This window comes from Molothrus ater, chromosome Z, assembly GCF_012460135.2.
Source record: "Molothrus ater isolate BHLD 08-10-18 breed brown headed cowbird chromosome Z, BPBGC_Mater_1.1, whole genome shotgun sequence".
Lineage (NCBI taxonomy): Eukaryota > Metazoa > Chordata > Aves > Passeriformes > Icteridae > Molothrus > Molothrus ater.
Window position 1 is genome coordinate 30274807 of NC_050511.2, and position 24037 is coordinate 30298843.

Sequence of the window (24037 nt, forward strand, 5' to 3'; positions counted from 1 at the left end):
TGAGCTGTATCTCTCTATGTCATCAATAAAAACATTAAAAAGTGCTGGTCTTGAACCCCAAAAGGACACCCTTTTTCACTGATGTCCATCTGGATATTGAGGCACTGACCACTAGCCTCTGGGTATCACTCTCTGAATAATTTTTCATCCACTGAATAGTCTATCTATCAAATGCATATCTCTTCAGTTTAAGAGACAAGGATGTTGTGGGGGACCATTTCAAAGGCTTTACACAAGTTCAAATAAATGACACCCATAGTTCTTAAATTACCTCCTTGTCCTCCATGAGCCTTAGCTTAGCTTCTAGGAGTATCTGTCCCATGATCTTCCCAGGAACAGATGGCAGGCTGACAGGTCAGTAGTTCCCAGGGCTCTCCCTTCCACCCCTTTTAAAGATGGGTGAAGGTTTTCCTTTTTTCTCCAGTCACCTGGGTTTTCACCAGACTGCCATGACTTTTCCAAAATCATGGAGAATGGCTTGGCAACTAAATCAGCCAATTCATGCATGATTCTGGGATGCATCTCATCAGGTTTTATAGAGTTATATATGTTCAGGTTCCTCAACTGGCCATGAAACTCATCTTGTCCTACAGTGGGAGGGCCTTTGCTCCCCTAGTCCCTATTCTGAGGTCCATTCACTCTAGAAATGTGGGAAAAAAAGCTGCAGTTGTAGAATAAAGCAAAAAATCTGTTCAGTACCTCAGCCTACTCCTTGACTGTTTTACCAGTTTACTTGCCTTGCTCATAAGTGGGATCACATTCTTTAACCTTCTTTTCTGGCTAACACGCATACTGTTTTTTGCATCCCTTGCCAAGTTCAGCTTCACCTTCGCCTTGACATTTCTCACCTTATACATACACAACGGGACTGCATCCCTATACTCTTCTCAGTATACCTACTTCCACTGCCTGTGCCTTCGCTTCTTTCCCTTTAGTTTGACCAGTAGGTATATTCATGTCCCTCTTGTGCAAGCCAGCCCAGCACTGGATACTGCACCCAGATGTGTCTCATTTAAGTTGAGTACTGGGAAGGACTGCCTCTTTCTATCTGCTTGCAGTGGTCTTCCTAATGTGTCAGGGCGGTGCTGTCCCTCTTTGCTCCCAGGGTATATTGCTCACTCAGGTTAACTTCCTGTTCCCCAAGACCAAAGGGTCTTTCTCTGCACAGCTGTGCTCAAGCTTACAGGACACCAGCATAGGTTTATTTCTCCTCAGCTGCAAGGTGTGTCCCTTTATTTGGTTGAGTTTAGTGAGATTGCTGTCTAACCACATTGCCAGCATTTCCAGATTTCTCTGAGAGCCATGCATGCATCTGGTGTATCATCTGCTCCTTCCAGTTTTGTTCCTTCCATAAGAGATTGTAATCTCTTTCTAATATAATCAGTGACTTCATCTCAGTGACTGTAGTGCTGCTTCTTACAAAAGCTTGTGGTACTGCATATTTCAGCTTCTACCTAAAGACACGAGCTTGTGTTTTCACTTATGGCTATTATAATTTCATCTGTCTCATTACACAAAGGCATTAAATGGCTTCTGCTACTTTGCACTGACAGAAAGACAGCTGTTATGCTACCAACTCTGGTGAAATGGAGTCCAACTCATTCCAAATCACAATCCACTATTTTACTGCAGCATTTTATGCTTGTATCTTCTGCACAAGTCTGTCAAGAATGATAGTAAAAATCTTGGCTTTAAATTTGCTTGCATTGAAATTAACAGGCATTTTACCATTAATTCCACTGGAGCAACTAAGCCAATGGTAAGGACTTAGGAAGAATCCTGCCATATGTGAGTTTTAAATATTCATAACTGAGATAAGTAGAAAGATATTTTCTCTTCAAGGTCGTGTTAGTGGGTTTTTTGGGGGTGAAGGCTCAATTTGCCCCAATATTCTGTATTAAAATAGAAATCTTTTCACCATTCTAGGGTTTCTCAGAATATGACCATCTGTTTTGCTTTTTAAAAAAATATTTAAGAACAGAAAAAACCTTTGCATTTTTTTTAAAGAACAAGCAAAAAGTGTCAGACCAGGAGTTTTAGATAAAATGTGATATGGAATTTGAGCATGAAAGTGCAATTTCCACTTCTATACAACACATATGATTGTACGTGTTGGGAACACATTCAAGACACAGTTGCTATTTCCTTCTCTATCCCACAATTTTAGAGAAAATCTGATCATCTGTCATGTCTTAAGAATACTATTTCCCACCCCCAGTTCTACATACAGCATTAAAAAAATTATTTTGTAGTACAATCCAAATAAATAAAAAGCAAAATTTTAAATAATAAACTATAAGCAGCGTTTCTCAACTTTTTATGGTTTATTCCATGTTACTTTTACACTTGAAGCAAGAACTACAAATTACATTTTTAAATCTTTTTTACTTAAAATGGTTGTTTTAAGAATATATTTACTTTCAACATATGAACACCCGAGTAATTTTTCAGTATCAGAATACCTCAGCTTATATTTTGGCAATATGATCTGATCAACTTGTTGACAGGAAATCAAAGTAAATTTTCAGTCCTGTTATTTTCCTGCATCTTGGGGTTCTGCCTTATTTTCCTTGAGGAATAGGAGGAACAACAAACACACATCCTACTCAACAGGTAATTCACAAGCATTAAAAAAACCTACCAAAACCATATTTAATGAATTTTAAATATAATGGAATTTTGCTTTATGGAGTATGAAATAGATACTCTGGGGATGGAAACTTCTACTTTATATTGTCAGATTTGATTCACAGATTTTTTAACTCTTGGTTAGGAGAGAAGCAGCAGAGAAGGTATTCCATTAGGTTTATCCTTCCTGGTTGTTATTTTATTGCATTGAGATGTGACAGTTTTACCTATCTTTGAATGTCATTACAGGTTAATCAATGTCAACACAGAGAGTACTGACAGTAACTACATTCTTGTTTTCCAGCATCTACAAAAACCTTCCAAGAAAAATCACCCTTTGTTGATTTCCTCTTATTATTCTGAGGAACAAGCATTTCCTAGAAGCGGAGGTAAAATACTCTTTACTAATAAAATAAGAAATTTCTGACAGTGAGAAGACTTTGTTCCATATGCTCTGTTTTAGGACCAGTGCCTGAAGTCATTATTTACTTATATGTTTCTTAACACCCACCTGAAATAAAACCCAATTTTGTTTCTTATGGCCACTACTTCAAACTGGTGCAATCTGTTTATAGAAGGTATTGTCAGTTTTTCCCATGTATCAAAGGGGCAGAAAACAGCTGCACTCCACCCTTAGTGATTTTAAAGCTTTAGTTTTCAAGTTTTGAAGAGAAAATCATGACATCAAACTCTTATCTATACGATATTGCAGAATTATTCAATATTTTTGCTCTCTTCATGCTTTGCCTCTGCTTATCTCAGTGTTTTAGTTTTGCTGCCACTTGAAAGCATGTGATTGACTGATATAAGGCATGAAAGAATGTGACAAAGTCATCAAGTGCCTTTATATCAGCATCTTTTCCAGACTACATGCTAAAAAAAGACTCCTCATTAGGAATAGTGTCTTGAAGAGAACATGTAATCTATATTTACACTTTTACTTGCATTTTAAGAAGTTCTGCATTTTGTAGAAGCAACATCTATTTTTAAGTTGTCTTATTTCCTTTCAATTTCATTAGTTTCCATGCCTCCCCCTTCTTCTTTTCACACTCCTGAAATTAAAAAGATGAACAAAAATATATTTGCTGTGTTTGGTTGATAAAGACACAAAATTTGGGTATATAGGCAGTGATAATTTAGCTGCTTTTGTGTAAACTGGAAAACATAAATTTCTTTCTTCAGAATTCAATAAACATCTCAGATTCTTTTAAATGCAGACCCATTTTTTTCTCTTTTATAATTCTATGCTATATTGATTTTTGTTTAAATGAAAACTTTTGCAAAACAATAAAAATCTCTATTTTAAACTCTAGATAGAAAGAAAAATATTTCAAATACTTTGAAAAAAAAATTAGTGGATTGCATGAATTTGACAATGATCTTTTGTCTTGTTTATGCGTAAGTAACCACAAAGTGGATATATTTTAGTTACCAGCAGAATAAACATAGCCTGTGCCAAAAGTTAGTGTGACAGAGGACCACACTGTAGATTATATTGTATGGATAGTAAGAACCACCACTACCAGAGATGCTGCTCATAGGGCCATCTAGAATTAAAAGATTCACCTTGAATTCAGACAAGAAGGTAGATAAAGAGTAAATGGCAGACATTTTTTGGCATTACTACAGTGATATGCACATGCCATACAAAGTACCCTCCACAGCTGACTAATCAGAGGTAGGCTTTCTTCTTTCATGTAAATTTTATTGCATTCAAAATTTCTTTAGTGATTGGCTATCAGATGGCAGGCCACACAAAACAATTTTTCAGGACAACTTAATTATGTCCTGTTCCTTGGGTGAACTTTCCTTTTCAAATATTGCAAAATCTTGCCTCATAAATTGCATATGAAATTATAAGCTCCATTTCTAGCTTACCAATTCATCAATGCGGTTTTGTATGTATGACCTTTTACTTTTACACTGTTAACTTGCTTTTAAACTTGTGTTCCTTCATACTAAGGATTAGGTTTCAGCAGCTGGCAGAGTCAATCTGAGATGTCTGCAGAGGGAGGTTTTCTTATGTTGTATGTTTTCTTGTGTTATACGTATGCTTGGTAATTCAAGTGTTCTGTCTGTCTTGACTCTGCTACTATGTTAGCCAACATAGCTCAATAACTTATCAGAATACTGTGTCAAAAAAGACAAAACTCTTGTTTCTTCTTTATTCTGCTGAACAGACTCAACAGTATATATGCAAATACTTTAATGAGAACAAGCAAGAGACAGTTGTGAATAAAGAAGATTATAAAAAGGCAAAATTACTACCTATCTCTCTTAACTGATAAGAAACAGATTCATGTACCTGACCATAACTGACAAAAATGACTGAAAATCAGGTAAGCAGAAAGCAGAATGCCTTACACATCCTACAGAAAGCATATTTTGGAGCAAAAAACCAGCATCACACAACTGAAGTGGATACTATATAATCTATCTCTGTGACTGGTGACTTTTATTTTTTCCTCCTTACTGCTTTCCACTAATATCAGATTTAAAGAGTAATACTTTTATAGTATCAAATTTCCAAACAAAAAATAGAGATTGGATACTTGAACTGCAAGTGTATATTTTACCAACCAATCAGGATTGGAAAGAAAATCATACTCAAGATTTATCTAAGATTATCAACACAGGTATAATTTTGCACTTTGATCTGGAAAAGTTTAGAACATATTAAAAATTAGTACTGAATATAAAAATAGAATAATACTTATGAAGTGTTCCACAGAAGGAAGATAATTTTACTATTCTTTACCACACCATGGATTTCATTTTTTTGTAAGGAAGTTTTGCAAAGGGACTATATATTGTCATTAGATCAAAGAGAAGATATTGTGGTAATGACCGCCATTAATTTATTTCTGTTTATTAACATTGTCACTGCAAAATCCACTAACATGAGTTTATCACAAATATCAGTTAAATTTTTTTTTTTTCAGAGAAAAATAAAATATGTTTTCTAGTTCTACACATCCTGTTTTAACACTCCCATCGGATTTGTTGTATTCTAATTTTATGGAGAGATGGTTATGGAAAAGGATGTGTTTTTCCCTAAAGCCAACACAAAGAACAACAACAAAAAAGATCATTAATAATATTTAAGTGATCAGCAACAATTTTTTGAGTCAGCTGAAAAACCATGAATACCACAGGCAGACCTTGAAAATTAGATTCCAAAAGTCATAATAGCTATGATGAAAAAATAGCATGGCAGATCAAAACTATACCGTTTTCTCATTGCAACTGGTAGCTTTTACTGAAATGTTTATGTTTCAACAATGTTTTTTCAGCAGTAATATTCTTCAGGTATGTGCTAGCTTTACAACCAAACTACTACCTATCATGGGATAGGCAGTAGTATGGTGAATATGGATGGATTATATGAAATTATGATTCTGACCCAGGGAATAAACTCCATTACTCCATTGATACATTGGATACACAGGTATTACACATTCCTTTAAAATGTTTTAAAGTACTTTGTTTGGGTTTTTGTTTTATTTTGAAATGAACCAAAAACTATTTTAAAACTTTAGTGCTTTATTGAGGGAAATGATGTTTCATGACTTTTGCAGGGAAAAAAAACAAATGAAAATGAACATGAACATGAAAATACTAATATTAACACTTATTATTATTAGTGTTTCTAAAAGTAACAGACTGCCAAAAACACCCCAAATCCTGATCCAATAGAAAAATCACCAGCTAATTCTATGCCATAAAACTATTACTGCTAAAATGTAGATATAACTGAAAAACAGAATCCTTTGAATAATATACAGAAAACATACACCAATATTCTGAAAAGTGTGTTAAGCCAGTTAACAGAGAGACAAACATGAAAACATCAAAGGGTTTTTAATAGAAAACCAAACATGAAAACATTAAAGGGTGACAAGATGCTCGAAGAACAGCAGTCAACTATGCTAAAGATGATGCACTTTCTAACTCATAAGTAGGAACAAGTAACCTGCTACCAGTTACTTTGGTGTACTTCAATGGGCCAAAGTAAGACTAAAATATCCAGAATGAGACTGTGGAAAATAACTGAAAAGCCCAGTAATGCATTTATATGCTCTATTCATATATGTGCACAATGTATTCTACATGCAGAGTTTCTGGAACTTGTATTGTTAAACAGTTCATCTCTGTAGGTGTTGCTCCCTTGTGGATGTAAATCAAAGCTAAATATCTTATTAGCTTCTATGACATGGAACTTTCCGAGGTTTTTTCCATATCTGAATTTTATGAAGCACCTGTAGGTGGAGTATACTGATATATGTGCCAGAAACAAGATTAAATAAACTAAAGGAATCTCACAGAGGTTTGTAAAGCATTCAGTTGTCTGGAGTTTTTGTTGGGTTTTTCTGTTTTTTTGTTTTTGTGGAGTTTTTCTTGGTTTTGTTTTTGTTCAGGTTTTTTGTTTTTTTTCCTGTTGTTTTGTTTTTGTTGGTTTTTGGTGTTGTTGTTGGTTTTGTTTTGTCTGCCATTGTTGCTGTTTTTGCTTTATACCTATTTGTATGCCTATACGAACAAAAAAAAAGTGATAAAGAATTCCAACATTGAAATGACTAACTAATTTCATTGCATAGCTCCATAAAATCTGGCAGGATTCCATCAGAAAAGGCCTGAACACCTGTGCCATGTGGGCACAGAGAGGCTGCTGTAGACCATATGCTGGGAAAATGGCCCAGGAAGGATTACCAGTCATTGGATAGGCAGCATGAAAAGCTATGCAAGAAGAATGTCTATCAGCCACAGCCTCACAACCCAGAACTATCAGCATTTGAGCTAACTGCTGAAATAATCTGGTATGTACAGCCTGGTAAGGAAGAAAGGCCTATCAAACCAAATGGTATCTGAATGCATAAGTCATAGACTTTAATTGTGAAATATCATTGCAATCAAAGTAATTTATAAATAGTCACTTTTGAACTAAAATCAACTCAATCAAATGAGCTAAATAACCAATAATCTCCTTAAAAATTATGCAAAATATAAAATATTGACATTATTACTCAGGAAGGGCAGAAGGGGTGAAGATGAGGCTGTAAGGAAAAAAAGTAAACAATTCTGATGCAAAAACTGCAAGCCCATATGCAGTCTTTGAAAATGTAAGCAGTCAGTTCTATGCAAATGCAACTGAAAAGGTAAGATTCCCTTCTTTCTTTTAAATACAGTATTCTTAGTCATGAGATATTCACCAAGTATTCAGTACAGAATGCTGTAGAATTCTATTAAATAGAAAAGATAATTCATAAATATTTTCATATGGCAATAATTTGGAAGGAAAATACATATTTTTAGAAAAACACAGTAAAGATACAGAAATTCAATCAGTATTATTTATTTTTTTGTTTTTTTCCTATACATTTTAATTAAAAATTAAATTAATCCTTTACTTTTATTTTGTAGTTCAGTAACTGTATTCCTACCTGAGTAAACATACAGTTTCAGTGACCTTAAAACAAATAGTTAGCACAGCACTAATGTAATGGCATTTTGTGTGTCAGACTTCCTAAAAAACAGGTGCCTAATAGAGCCTTTCACATGTGTTCCCTGGCAGAGTTTTCTCATTAAAAAAACCTCATACTTCTGAAGATATTATTTAACTGTAACTTTTCCTCACTCTCCTTTGAAGCAATTTGTATGGAAAAAACCCAGTTTTTATTGACACCCAGAAGAGTCATGCCAGAAAAGAAAAGATCATATGTCCTGCTGACAAGCACTATAAACTAGTCCAAGTAAACAAGGATTGTCAGTGGGAAAAAGCTTTCAGCAAACCAACAGGAAGGTTATAATTTCTTGCTCTTCTATATTTATATGCAGTTTCTTTATTGCCTTATGCTCTTGCAATTTGTTTGCCTCTCTTTAACCCCAAATATATCACTGTCTCACAGATGTGGTGATAAAGAGATGTTTTGAGTATTATTAACCAAATTTTCAGTTGCCACAATAGGCTTGAAGAATTGGAGAAATTATGAACAAGACAAGAACAAATAATGACCTTCACAGGAGTGAATGATACTCTTCTATTATTAACACACATTAAGTGTATCTTTATTTTAGATATTGCACTGGGAAAAAAAAAGCTTTTGTTTATTTTTCAAATATTATACTGTTTCCTTCCTTTCAACCTTTCATTCTCATTTTCATCACTGCCTGGTTAAAAAAAACCACCACCACCACCACCAACAAAAAAAAAAAAAAAAAAAACCAAAAAAGAAAAACCCCACCAAAAAAAACCCAACCAACCAAACAAAAAAAAACCCCACCGAAACATTAGTAGCTCCTGAGGCAGGGAAATTAACCCTGCCTTTTGTACAAATGAATGGCTGGCTTGAGCAGCTCTGCAGTTGTTCTTAGATGCAATCATTTCAGAGAAATATGAAGTTTTGGTAGCAGTATTGTCTTGTTTCTGAAGCCTTATCCAGAATAAATCCTGTCTCCTGGCAGACATTTAAAGCCTAACCCAGCCTAACCCAGAATAATCTGATACACAGATAAATTTTGAGATCTGGATCCAGAAAAAGCAGTTGAATGGCCAACTGCCACTGAAAGTTTAAGGAGAATTACACCTTTAAATCAGTCAGGTTTTGGAAACTTCAGTATTCATTGAGTTTAGTGAACATTGAATGAAACAGCTCTTTCCTTCAGAAACATTAATGAGGAAAAGTCTCTTCATTTGATACAGAAATAATAATTTAATGCTCTGCCAATATGTGGATGATTATGGAAGGAACGGAAGCGTATTTACTTTCATTACAATCATGCCAAAGGCGAAGTGCCTACAAACCCACTCACCTCATGTTATTAAGTAGCAGAAGGAAACTCATAAATCACTATTCATTTTGAATCACATAAAATAATCATGTCTAATTGGGACCTTATTATTTCATTATTCATCTTGTTTTGTTGGGAGTAGTCCAAAATATTAAGTCATAATATATAGTCTATCACAAAACACTCTGCTATGTGCTGGCACATATATTGGTTCCAAAGATTTCCTTCCTGTTTTTCATTTGTATACTAGAGACTCTGTTATTTAAATAGAAGGCACCTCTGCTGTGGACAATACTGTGTTCTCTGTGTCCTGTCAACATAAATGCCTTTTGTTTTGGATTTTGTGATTGTTTGATATTGTCTGAGTTTCCATTAAATTATTCTTAACAGTTTGGAATTCTGGACTGATAATACTCATTTTTGTGTATCTTTTTTCCCTAAAATTTTATACGCAATTTTGTAGCCATTAAATGATTGCATCTGCTTCTTTATGAATAGTTATACTATCCTCCTTATTTGTCTGTGGTTTGGAGTGAGATGTAAGAATTTGTTTTAAAACTCTTGACGCCTGCCATGGTTTCTGAAGTCCTTCATCTGTATTACAGTTGGATAGTCCATTTCTGAGAGGCACCATTCAGGCCCTTTAAAAAACCTGACCTATGTGCTGTAACTCAAATGATCCTTTTGAATTCTATTCCTCAAGATCACTGAGATCTAGTTTCTTAAGAGAAATGTTTTCTTATAATCACTGGTTACAAATTATTTTTTCCCTGTACCACATTTTCTTCAGCAGCACAAATGAAAAAAATAGAGAAGATACAACAAAACTGCTGAATAACATTCAACTAGAAAGGATAGTAAGTACCATTTCAGCATTCACAATGGAAACTGAAAATAATCCCCATTAAATACACTCAATAGGAATGAAGAAAGTAGATTCAGAATTGGTATAAAATTGGCAGAGCTTCCCTTAAGTGAGTGGAATTTTGCTGAATTACATCACCTAAGAATTTGCTTTCCTGGGGAGAACAAAAAGTACTTTAAACTTAAAAAAATAATGGATTGGTTTTCTCAGAAAGGACAATAGCTTTTCTATAAAAATCTTCTATCTTTTTTTCCTAATACATGTCAGGTGAATCAATCATGTAAAATGTTCTAACTTGTAAAATGTTAAATAAGATACTGAGGCAAAAATAGGATAGCTAGTTGTAGAGTAAAATGTAGTCATTCATTGAAAAACCTATGGGTGAATTTTTATACCTGAACCACCCTTGGTTTATATAATAAATATTGCAAAAATAAAAGAAAGAAACTACAGAATTAATGTCACATAAAGGGCAAAAGTCTTCAGATCAATTAATAAAAACACCATGAAAAATTTAATTCTCAGGTACTTCTTAGTGATGAAAAATTTGCTGTTCTATCTAGCAACATTGTGTTGTATTAAGTCATCAAATGCATCCAATACTATTTAAAGCAAAATTAGAAAAATTGCTTTTAAATAAATTATAAAGATGAAACCATTATATATGCTTCAAAATCATCTTTAGGAAATGTCATATGGAAAAAGATCACATACCATATTGAATGTTGTATCAAATATGTCTGTAGGCACATTTGATTGTTAAAATAATTGCCTGTTCTTCCATGGTAACATGAATATTCTGTATCTAAATTTTTAACAAAAAAAAAATTTATATGCTTCTGGAAGAATTCTGTAGCTGTCCCTGACTTAGTAGTCAAAATATAGTACAAACACAGGAACTTCTCCACAAATATCCACTGGGAAAATGTTCTTTGGTCCTTATCAGCCTTTGCATAGTGCTTTAAAGTGTTTCTTATACTTGTCACATGTCCAAAGCAGCAATATTTTCAGGGCATACTTACTATGACAAAGACTTTTCTGAGGCCACTGGAGCTTCAGGATGTTCTAGTGCTGACATTTTGAGTTGTACTGGTTCCAATATTTATTTTTACTTACTCCACAATCCTTGCAGGATGTACATGCTGTGATGTGCACACAGCCATGGCCACAGACGCTTGAAGTGTACCTCTTTGCAGGTGGACATACATCCTACTTCACACTGGAGTTCCAGCCTGCCCCCTACAGGCTGCAGCATACAAAAAGCAGTAAAGTCCTAGTCAACTACCAATCCAGGCAACAATTTATTGAAATTATCCCAGTCACAGTAGGGCAGAAAACAAGGACTACAGCAATCAGCAAAAGCAAATATAATGTCAAGCAAGCAAGCCCCATGGCAAGTACAAGACCCTTTTAGTTATTAACTGTTATAAATTTGGGCTACCACACTCCAATCAAATCTATTGTCTTTAACCCTTAAGCCCTGTTGGATTCCTAAAATAGATGGCTGTGGTTTAAGCTACATTGAGAGCTAAGCACCATGCAAATGCTCACTCACTACACCTTAGCAGCTGGGATAGAGAACTGAAAGAGTAAAAGTGAGAAAACTGATGGGTTGAGGTGAAATAGATTAATAGGTTAAAAGCTGCAGAGCAAATTCTTTCTAAAAGCTAAAAAGGAATGCTTTCACCACTTCTCATGGGCAGGCAGGTGTTCAGGCATCAGGAACGCAGAGCTCCAGCATGTGTTCATAGTAACTTGGGAAGACAAATGCCATCACTCTAAATGTGCCCCTCTCTCTTCTTCTTCCCTAGCTTTATTTATTGAGCTTGATGGCATATGGCATGGAATAATAGCCTTTGGGTCAGTCTGGTCAGTAGTCCTGGGTGTGTCCCCACCCAATCTCTTGTGCACCGCTGCCCTCCTCCTTGCAGGGAAGCATGAAAAACATGCTGTTGTTCAGCAGTAACTAAAGCATGACTATGTTATCAACTTTTTTTTTCCACCAGAAATCCAAACCACAAAACCATGTGAGCTACTATTAAGAAAATTAGTCATATCCCATCCAAAACCAGTACAAAAAAGAACAGTAGTGATAGGCAAGGTACCATGGATTGTCGATATGCATTCCATGTAGACCAATTAAACAGAATTTTTATTCAACAATCTTTTCCTACTTTGTTCCTCCTCAGTCATCACTTTCTTCCTGATGCTGTGTTTATTTACACTTTACAGTTACTGTTCAACATACTGTCCTTCCTACCTCCCATTCATGCTCTGTAACCTTATCTTCTTTTTCCTTACCATTTTTTTATGTTCAAAATGGTGCTGATAAAACTTTATGGACAATCTCTTAGATCATTGTGCATAATGAATGCCAGGAAAAGAAGGCTTCTCCTACTTTTTCTACCAAAAACATATTTGATTTCAATTGAAATATCATGTGGATGTCCTCATGTTGTCAAAGGATGCTCCTGTTGTAGCCTTGGATATGACTAAAGCGAAGAAACTTTAATTGTTTTTTAAAAATCAAGTAAATAGTACCTCCTGTTCTTTCATCTCAGTTTGAAGGTAATTCCCCTGCTAATAAAGCAAGAAAATCTTTGAAATTTCTGTAAAATTTTCTTGTAAAAACGAACATGGAAGTGGTGGTTTGGTAAAAGAACTTACATTGTGGCATCTTTAGGGTTCCATATTTGACTAATTTAGGGTTTATTTGCCAAATATATATTTAACACCTTTGGATTGCACTAATGAATATAAAGTCTGAGGGCATATGACCTTATTTTTGAGGTTAAATGAACTAGCTTGTTGGGACTTCTACACCTTCATTTCCATGTGAAAGGAATTAATGAGTCCTTTATCTCCTCTGACCTGTCCTCTTGCTCATGGCTTTCAGCTTGCTTCACTCTCTTTAACTGTTTTATCATATATATGTTACTAACCTCTTTAGTAATAGATTCCCCTTCTTCTATTTTATGGAAATTATTTTTTTCCTTAAGTTTTATTTTATTATTTAAACTTCTAAACTTTTTTTTCCTCACTTGGGACCCATAAATAAACTTAAGAATCTAACTAAATGTTTGAAAAATAGCTCCCAAAAGAGCTGGATTTCCTTTTATTTTTCCCCATCAGATCAAGATGTTGCTTTGTTTTCAAGTTTTGTACACACTCAAAATCATTTTCTGTGAAACTCTGAGAATTAAAGTAATTAAGGATAATATCCAGCTGAATGAGAAACTATTATGACCATTGTCAAATCTCAGTCTTCACATTGGCAGTTATCATAATACTGAAGAAGGGTATGGAGTAAGACTGGAATATTCACATGTGGGATCAGTATTTTCTGGAAAAAAATTTAATGTGTTAAGACACGTTTGTTAAATTTTCTCTCAGTTACAACCAAAAGAAAGTAGCATGAGAAAAGTGTATCTGGCTGAGCTGGAGTTCATTTTCCCATAGCAGCCTTCTTCAGCTTTGCATTGGCAGCTGAAAGAATGTAGGAGATACACCCGTGTTTTGGCTACTGCTGAGCAGCACTGGCACATCATCTGCTCTGCCTTTCCAACAGTGCATCAGTAGGCAGGGATTTGGCAAGATCCCGGAAGGGCACACAACAGGGAGAGCTGACCAAATTGGCCAAAAGGATATTTCATGCCATATTATTTCTACTCAGCCATAAAAAACCAAGAGAGAGGAGTGGGGGCTTTGGGGAAAGGAATTGAGGTTTGCATCTGTTACTGACATTTGCCTTCCAGGGCAACCAATATGGGTACTCAAGTCCTATTTCTCTGGAAGTAGAAGGACAACACACACAGAAGTAAAGTAGAGAATAAACATTTTGTTTTTCTTAGCTTCTGCGTGCAGCCTTTATTTTTGCTTTGTTAAACTGACTTTTTCTTGACTCATTGATTTTTTACATTTTATTTGCTCCCTGCCAGTCCTGCTGAATGGCTTGGTAGGCATATGCCAAGGAATGTCAGGAGATAACTACATTCATTTATTAGCAAAAAAATTTAGTGTGGTAAGCACTACAAGGACAATACAATGTGATATTCTTTTCTATGCACTATCATAATCTGCCTGTTTAGTTTTCATTCCAGAATCTTTATTGTGGGTGATGAGGCAAGAGACAAGAAGAACTGAGTTTGTTTTTTAGAGAAAGGACAGGCATGTATCTCTGACAGTTAAGAAAACCTGTATTTAGCTTTCAAATGAGTGAATTTGATAAGAATTCAGTGAAGGAAATAAACAGGAAAAGCAGGATGTAATTTTAGAGATGCTATTCTTCTCCCCTCCCTCTGTGTCTACCATGCTTGAAGAGTAACTGAAGAAGTTCGAATGAGTGTCAATTTATCCTTTTCCCTCATGGCCATCTGATCAAATCAAAAAGGGCTGGGTAAAAACATTAAGAAAGTGACATAGTGAAAACTATGTGACAAATACATATGATGTTATATCCAAAGGAGAAATGAGAATGGATACAACTAGAAAGAGTTGGAAAGATACAGACCCCATGTTTAATAGCGGCTGATGGTTTAGAGGTTTTTAACTTTCTTATTTAAACTAGAAATTAGAGCACTTACCAGAGCAGTTTGGGAGGCAGTTAGGTCTACGCGAAGTGGAGTGCAGTGTGACAGTAAGACAGGTAAGATGGCACGGCTTCCACAAGAGATCTAGCTGTGACAACATGTAGATGATTTAGGCTGTACAGTCTGTGTTCCTTCTTCTGGGCTGTTTCCAGTACTAGAGCTAGTGTGTATGACTGCTTTGGATACATGTGTAATTTTACTTGAGCCTGAAACTGAGAGACCTTGAGAGCACATAGACAGGGAATAATGGCAACTGTTCAATTCTAAACATAACACCAACTAAGAAAATACAATCTTCACTCACTAAACTTGCACAGCCCCTGGCAGTTATTCAGTGCAATTAGGACAGCAGAGATATTAGAATAAAAGAAATATTTTTCATAATAGTGACAACCTTCTTATAACCCTTTATATTTATGTGAATGTTTCAAAATTTTATTGTGAAAAATGTGAATTAGGAGCACATTATTATTCCTTAATATAGAAACTTTCAGTTAAATGTAACAGCTAAGATAACTATATATGTGAAGGCATTCTTCCTCTTCTCCCCATTGAAAGCCTGAGATTCCACAGTCTACTGCTACCTAAATTAAGACAGGTGTTCTAAAAATACATTTTTAGGTCACATACTCCTGCTGAGATCCTTGCTGTACAAATTCTTCAAGTTTACAGTTCTGGAAGTGCAGAAGAAAGATGATGCAATTAAACTTGTTAGAGGACAAGGAAAGAGATATAGCATTAAATATATGTAATTCTTATATGGCAAGATAAAAATACCTTTCTCATAACTTCTTGATTACATACCTGTTTCAAAATACAAAAGTACAAAATTAAAGTTTAGGAAGCACACTGATTTGCAGAGGTGATTCATTTCAGCAAGGGTCAACTTCTTAAGTGATATTTCATTGCCTTTTCATCCTGGGCTCTGGATATCATAAAAATAAATATTTGTGACAGACATGTTAAGGTAACTAACACATGCACACTTAACCTTGTTTGGTTAAAGGTAAATATCAGAGTTAATTTTAAATAACACCTAAAGCTAATCAAGTAAAACTACAGTAAATATTAGTTAAGGGCAGCCACTGTTAGATCACAGAATGCCAAGGTAATGATAAGATATTAATAGTTTCTTTATGCTATAGCCCATTCATGTCCCTCAGAGATAATGAAGATATTTTAAATTATTCCACTGTTGTAATTTAAATCTATTCCTCTTTTGTGAGGAAATGTTATGATTTCTAAAAGATGAAATAATATCAATAAAGCAAATTCATGCAGAAGTAGTACATGAGACCAAAAATCCTCCCATGTTTTCATTTCAGAGATGGCTTCTCTGAAGCCATATGTCTTTTAATTCTTCTTTAAATACCAAATAGGTTATGAAAAAATTGAGAAAATTAGCCATCATCACCTAATGAAAGGAGCTGAGAACTCCAATTTAATTTAGGAAGTTGAGACCTTATAGTGAAATAGTGGCATCATTCTAATGAATTCTGATATAACACTTGACATAGAGCACTGGAACTGTGAAATATCTGATTTTTCATTTGGAAAGCCAAATAAGTAATTTAACTCTTACTGAATTTTTTCCCCCTCATTTGAAGCCAGTTTTAAAGCGGAAGGTTTATCCATTCCTCTTGGTTACTGATAATTTTTACATAGATCAAAATAAATTTCATTTACGAATCAACAAGTTAATCATTATTTTCTGAAGTCACTACTTGCAAATATGTTTCAAGACTTATATTTTCATCTGGATGAGTTCTATACAAGGAACATGTTATGAACAGTACAGAATCCAATAAGAAAAACAAGTCTGTGTATCATTAAAACTGGGGTACTAGAAAGAGGGCCTTAGCATTTTAATATGATTATTGCATATTTTACAAGACAAGTCTTAAAAACGCCAGCTCAGCAGCATTTTCACTAACCACAAACACACACACACACATATGAACAAAATAAGCAGGTAAAAATACGATGAAATAAATAAAGTCAATATATTTCAGGTTTACTCTGAACATGTACAGACTTGACTGATATGTAGATTTAGGAAGAGTTTGTGAAACTTCATTATGAAAAAATAATATTTTATTTTATTTCTTTTTCAGTAAACATGGCAATATATTCCCCTTTAGAAAGCTTTTGTATTCCTAGAGTGGGGCAGGAGAAGAGAAGTAGTTGCAAATAAAAAAAATATTTAAGTGAATCAATTTGAAATTTTATTTAAAAGTGAATTAATGGTAGCTGCAATTTCTAGATCTGAGTGTTCTGTTTCTCATGGCTTCACAAGTAAAATAGAGAACCATGGAGACAGGATTGTGCAACATACCCAAGTTAATGCATGATTATTTTTGACACTCTTGCATGTATTAGAAATTATCTACATTGTTATTTAACTCACAGTTACTTTTTTGAGTAACTGATTTACCATTGAAGTTAGGCTACATTCTTATATCAATCAAATCTGAGTAGGGAGGCATTCCCATTGAAATAAATCCACATTCATTCAAGATAAGAATGAGAAATGGCAAAAAAATCATGCTTTATGATATTACTGCACTGAGGGAGAAGAATGGGACACTAAAACTATTTTATCAGAAATTTGGCTAGATCTTACTGCTGGCAATATATATACAAATCCTGCAGTGAGAGTGCAAATGTCTGAGATAGCAGAACTTAAAATGTATAAAAAGTAAAATTGGATAGAGGAAGAGCAAAGGGATACTAAATCAGATACAGTGGATTTTTAATTTTTTTTTCTATTTTTGCCAGGAATCAGATCTTTATAGTGACAAGAGACAAAACAACATCCCTCTTAAAAAAAACACAACAAAACCAACAAAAAAACAAACGAAAAAACCCCACTTTTGGTAGTTTTTAGTTAGATGGTCCGACTCCAACTTTTGCAGTGAGATGCCTGACATGAAATCAGTAGATGGTGAAAAAATGCACCAGGTGTTCAATTTATGGGAAAAATATCTTATCTGGGGACGAGACTTCTGACCTCCTAATTCAATAAATTAAACTAATTGAAAACTAAAATCCTGGCATGCATAAAGATTATCACCATCAAATAGTAACACAAGATGTATGACACTGAGGATTACTTCAATACTTAGTTGATTATGAGGTGTTGAAATATCAGCGTTAAACAGTTTAAGACTCATTTGATTACAGCATATATTGGATGAAAAAGCATATGCAAGCAATTCTACAGTTGCTTCGCAGAACTGGTGGGTTTTGGCTCTTCCAGTAAGAAGTTGGATGACATCTTCTCTCAGGTCTGAAGATGATACCCTTCTCCGGGAATAAAATATATTGAAATTACACTTGCCCTCCTATTTTTGTCTCAGAAACTAAGAAATCTGTCATCCTACTGCCATTATTTGTGCAGCAGAAGTTGAATTGGATTTTTCCAAAACAAATGATTAATGTATAAGATTTTGCAATTTAATACTAGGGGTTTTTTTTCCCTGCACAAGCATCTTGGATCCTGTTTTCAGCAACTGATTTAACATATAAATTGGCCAAACTTGGCAAAAGTCAAGAATATTTAATAGGATACAGATGGTACAGCAGAAAGCAATATCTAGAGATTTGGGTGACTTGAATGCTCTTTAGCCCTCTACCAGCTGCTTTGGCTCAAGTGTGAATGAAGACCTTTTAAGAATCAATAAGTGTATCTTATGTTGTGCCTAAGCATTTGCCCACCCAACTAAGCTGACACCAAAAACAAAAGCAACCATATGGTTTTAAGTATATTAATGAACAGGGCACTACAGCTTGATACTCAAGTTTAAATATGTTAATTTAATACCATCAATTCCTTGCACATTGCTAATTTCCATTGGCCATCTAATACAAAGATATGTAATTCTCTCCAGATTTTCAGTTTCAATGGTAACAGAAAATAAAACAGACAGCAATTGCCTCAGGCTAGAAGAAAATGGAAGAGACACTCAATTTCTTTCTTTACAAACCATAATAAAATCACAGTCAATAGATTTTAGTTATTGGAATCATAAAACAACACTAGCTGCAGTTAAGAATTAAGTCCTTTGGGGCTGTAAGTGCTCTATATGGTGTTTTCAGCTTGTAATGAATGATTACTAATTACAAGGCTCAGATTATATTGCAAGCATTTAAGTGCTGATGTCCCACTATAATAAAGCAGAGAACCTCGAGCAGTGTCCTCCTTTCTCTTTTATGAAGCAGCACACTGCATTTGATGAATTGATCTTCAAGTTCCTAATAAACGCTAAAACGTAAGTGATGGAGTGGATTCCAATTGTAAATGGATTCCTGGGGCATTAGATGCTGGAGGCAATATCCTAACAGTACTCCATGCTTTCCTCTAGCATTGACTCGTTATTATGTTCAGAGGCTCTTGTGGTTGTGTATATCAGGAGCAGCATTATTGCCACAGTTCAAACTATATACAGCTGTGAAATCTTGGCAAAAATAAAAGAAAAAAACTGAAAGACAAAAAAGATACTAATCTATCCCATGACAACAGTACCAACAATTATGATCAAACAAACAAACAAGTAAATAAAAACTGGAACATGAGAAATTCTGGCTGAATTCTGGAAAGGGAACTGTGGAGGTGATTAAAAATAGCAATACTCAGAGGGCCACTGGTCATAGCCCTAAGCCACCTGCTATCATGGGACCTGCATCAAGCAGGGGCTGGGGTTGGTGACCCAGTTGGTGATCTGAAGATTCCTTCCTACCGACACTATGACTGTGGTGAAATTTCACTTACAAATTTCTATTACAATTAAGCCCTAATAGCTTGCAGTCTGCACAAAATATCATACTCTCCATCAGTGGATCTGGGTCTTCCCCATGCGAAGGGGGCACAGCACTCAGGTACAGCTATATACACAGATATCTCTGCAGTAAAAGACAACAGGGAATTATCCCTTCTGCAAGCAAGGAACTACTTTGTTTCCTGGGGGCATTGCTGCCTCCTGCCCTGAGGCACCACATCCTTTATTGCAGAACTGCTTCTGACTTGTCAGCCCCACCATGTCCAGCTGCAAGGCTTTATTCATCCCCTGTATCAGGCTTGGAATTCAGCTTTGGTGGACCTCGTAAGGTTCGTGACTATCCACTTTTCCCGCCTATCCAGGAACCTCTGCAATCCTGCCTTCCTGCATATTAACTCTTTCTAGCAACATAAACTAATGACAGACCTTTATTCAGAAGGTAAATTTACTCATTGCCTCAGAAGTTAGTCATTCATGGTATTATCAGCTTGTCACATCCATATCTTACCAATTTGGTTATAACATACTAAAATGCAAAAAACACAGGATGCTTAGTACTTTTAACCTCAATTTGACACAGTCACTTCTTTTATGACAAAGAGAGAGAATATAAGTATGTTTACATATTTTAGAATGGATCAAACAGAATAAACATATGGTAAAATGAATATAAAATATTATTTCTGAAATAAAATAATAAATAGATCAGAACTTTAAAATTTATGTTTCTTTTTTAGACATATAAAGTAAATTAAGTAAATTATAATTTTTATATAAACTAGCTTCAAAGAGTATTAAACATTTTCAGCAAATGTGATTAAAAGCATACCATTACAATCACAACTTTAGAATTTACAAAGATTTGCTTAACTGAGCAAAGAGAACTTTTGACAGATAAGGCTGAAAGAGACATTTCTGCATTTTGTATTTTTTTCCTCACATCCAGCATGAGTGTCTTAGTTTGTTCCCACCACCTCTCATTGTCATGCCCTGTACCACTACCACTAAGCAATATAGTTTAAAAAATCACATGAATTTCACAAGTACCTTCATCTAAAACATCTAATCTACATTTTAAATAACTAAAGACACAGAGTGGGCTTAAACACATCTTGTCCAAGGTGAAAATCCATTATAAAATCTCATGTGTAGAATCTCTTGTTTAAACTTGGAATTTCTGTGAGACTGTTTTTGTGTTGGTGCCTTTCCAACAGTCACAAATCATGGATGAAAGAGGATCTAGGAATCCTTATGGATCTACCAGTGTGCTCAGAATAGAGTCAGGTAACAGAACTGTGAAAAAAGTCCAATGACTCTTTGGATGGCAACTGTCATTATGAACAGTTGCTGGTGACTTTTTAGCCTTGGTTTTCCTAGTAAAAATAGAGGTGTTTTAAAATGCTGCTGATAGCAGTGCATTCATGTTGACACTACATGTCAAATATCATCAACATACCTGCACCTGCCATGAACTACAAAGTGTGCTTCTCAAAAGTTATGAAAAAACTTTTCTGATTTCATTACATCATACATTATATTCAGAAAACAATTCTTTGCAACCTTCTTTTTGTCCTTTTCATCATCTTTAAATCATAATTGACTTAAGGAAAATTTCTTTCATTTTCCTTCCTTCTCTGTTTTCTCTAACTCCTCTGATCTTATTTCAAACATCAACTATAACCTACAGTATTTATTTTTTCTTATTTTTTTTAAATTAACTTCTCATTCTCTGTGTGTCTGTTGTGTTCTACTTGATCTGAGCTTACTTCATCTAGGCTTCTCCCTTATACCACTGAAGAAAACAAATTCTGAAAGCCAATTTTTCCCAGTTAAAGGAAAAATCCACTGTCATTGTCTCCTCCTCTTCACCTCCTAATAATTTTTAGTGTAACAAATAATTTTACATTTAAACTTTTTCACCATCCTTCAAAATACAGTGAAAATCACAGACATAAACGTTTGTGGTCAGCTAGCACTGCCATATGACTGATACAATTTTGCAAAATAAAACCTTGGCTTGTGTTTCACTATTGTTTCCTGCTCATATCTAGCTCACACTTTTCTCCTTTAGGCAGTGGGGATATAATCAGTGGACTACCTTAAAATAACAGAATGAAAAATTTATGATTTTCCTGGTGCCAATATCATTTAATAAATTGTCATTTATTTTCCTCACAGTAGGGTTAAAAAAAATACAAAAGAGCAAGCACATGCTAAAGGATGCTTGAATGTTCCAGCTTCAATATTGTGCAATTTAGTTCACTGAGCCTCTCTAGTGCCATCTCTGAAATTAATAGCCAGGTTAGCTACATTTTTTAAAAAATATTTATTCAAGAGATGTAAAGATTTAATGGCCAGATCACCTGTACTATTTTATTGTAGAAATAAAATTGCAGACTAACAGATGTGTTAAGGTTTTTGCAGGACAGAAAGAAACGGAATATTTAATAATAAACAATTAATGGAAGAAAATTATGATTACAAAAAATATTAAACTATTCAGCTGCAGATATTTAGGAGGTTGTGTTCAGAATTACTTAGACAAATAGATATGCCAATTAAATACATATGGTGCATAAAACTGGTATTCACCACATATAGTGGCATTAATATTAGATATGCTAATTTGGTACAATTAACCTTTTGTAATTGCTTTAAAGACCTTGTCTAACCATGCAGAATATTACTTCATTGAAGAAATAACTGATCGAGTATAAAACTAGAGGCAAGGCTTCAAGAAACTAAATATACTGTCTGGATACAGTACATTTTTCCTGCTAAGGTTTAAGTCACCTTTATACATTCATATATTCTTCCAGACAATCTTAGTAATGGAGAACAATTGCTCAAAGTTAAATATTTGTTTTTCATTTTTGTCCTCTGAATCTGAGCTGCGAAATGCAACCCAATACAATGGGCTAGGACAGAGGGAGGAAAGATGATAAAAGTAGAGTGTAGTTTACAATTGTGTGTTAAAATTAAGGATACTATTTGAAAATTTTGTGCTTCATTGCCCAACATATGCTGATGCAGACAAAAAGAACTAGCACAGATATTTTCCCTGTAATATGTTCTGGGAAACAGGAAGAAACTGGCCAAGTGGCAGAATGCTAGAGATCAATCACTTGTAAAGTGACTGTATGCTAGTATGGGTTTTGAATGATGTAAGCTGTGTGCTAGTATGGGTTTTGAATGATGTAAGCTACATGGATCAGATTTCCTGAATTAGAATCTTACTCTGTATAACCAAAAAGGGAACACAGTTATTGAAAATAGTCTGAAATAGTTTTGTTTTTTCATAGTACATCAGACCCTTACTCATTACTAGGCTGTTATTATTGAGAGGTAGCCCTGCTCTTTAGTTTGTGATAAAGCCTTTGACATTTAGATTCTTATTGGTGGAATCATTTATTAGTTTAACAAGCACACAGCCCTTAGTTCCACTTTTGCGCATTTTATCTAAAATGCTTTGGACTATTTCAGTGCCATGTGACTCACATGAGAAATGAAGAAATTAATCCAAGAGAAATGTTCAGACTGAAAGCATAAGTTTAGCTTCAGAGCCTTGGAGACTTCCCTTTGCTACTAAGTACTTGCTAACTTTGCAGATATCCTTTGCAAGTATATATGTTTGCAAAGACAGAAGACTAATGTCTTTGTTTTCTTTGGAAAAAAAAAGGCATACAAGATTAGCACCAAACACATTTCCTATCTATTATTAACATTATTTAAACCTTTACAAGTCATATGGCATGACCTTGTTACTGAGACCTTGCTCAGCTAGTAACTACACAAACATGAGTAAGTGCCAGTACTGAATCTTGAGCCCTAATAAACGTAGCCAAACAAATAAATACAAAAGTACAACAGTAAAGGAAGGAAAATGTTTTTTGAGGTTTATTGTTCTATTGCCACTTAATGTGACACATGTCTTGCTAAATTCAGAAAATCTTTTGCGCTAAGTGGAAATATTTTTCTTGGAAGAAGATTTCCAAGTAACTTTTCCGTTAAAAATTTCATATGGCTCACAAATACCACCTGAATTTATTTGTAACATAAAACATGGCATAAAAGCAAGCCCAGCTAGGTGAACTGAAATACTTAGTCATTCCTCAAGAGTTTAATTGAACCTTGAACTGACATTCCAGAAAAAAATTAACCTAAAATCATACATATCCATGAAACTTTTGACCTGGAGATCTAAGCTATTCCAAAGGGGCCTATTAAAGACAAGAATATGCTAAAAAATGGAAAAGCAGCATTCACAACATATTTTCAATTCTAAGAAACTGAAACTTTTCTGAACTATTAAATTATTTTTAAGCCTCCAATGATACTGCACAGAAGATAAAACTGTTGCAACAAATCTGTTCTTTACCTCATCACTTTCT

At 34.6% G+C, this 24037-nt stretch overlaps 1 long non-coding RNA gene across 1 annotated transcript; it reads right to left on the minus strand.

The window, feature by feature from the left end:
* Nucleotides 1–2305: 2305 nt before the first annotated feature.
* LOC118699473 (uncharacterized) lies at nucleotides 2306–15151 on the minus strand. Its single transcript, XR_004982085.1, has 3 exons — nucleotides 14863–15151; nucleotides 11302–11525; nucleotides 2306–3680 (listed from the first exon to the last, which is right to left on the minus strand). It is a non-coding gene; the product is annotated as an uncharacterized LOC118699473 (long non-coding RNA).
* Between the last annotated feature and the right edge of the window lie 8886 nt (nucleotides 15152–24037).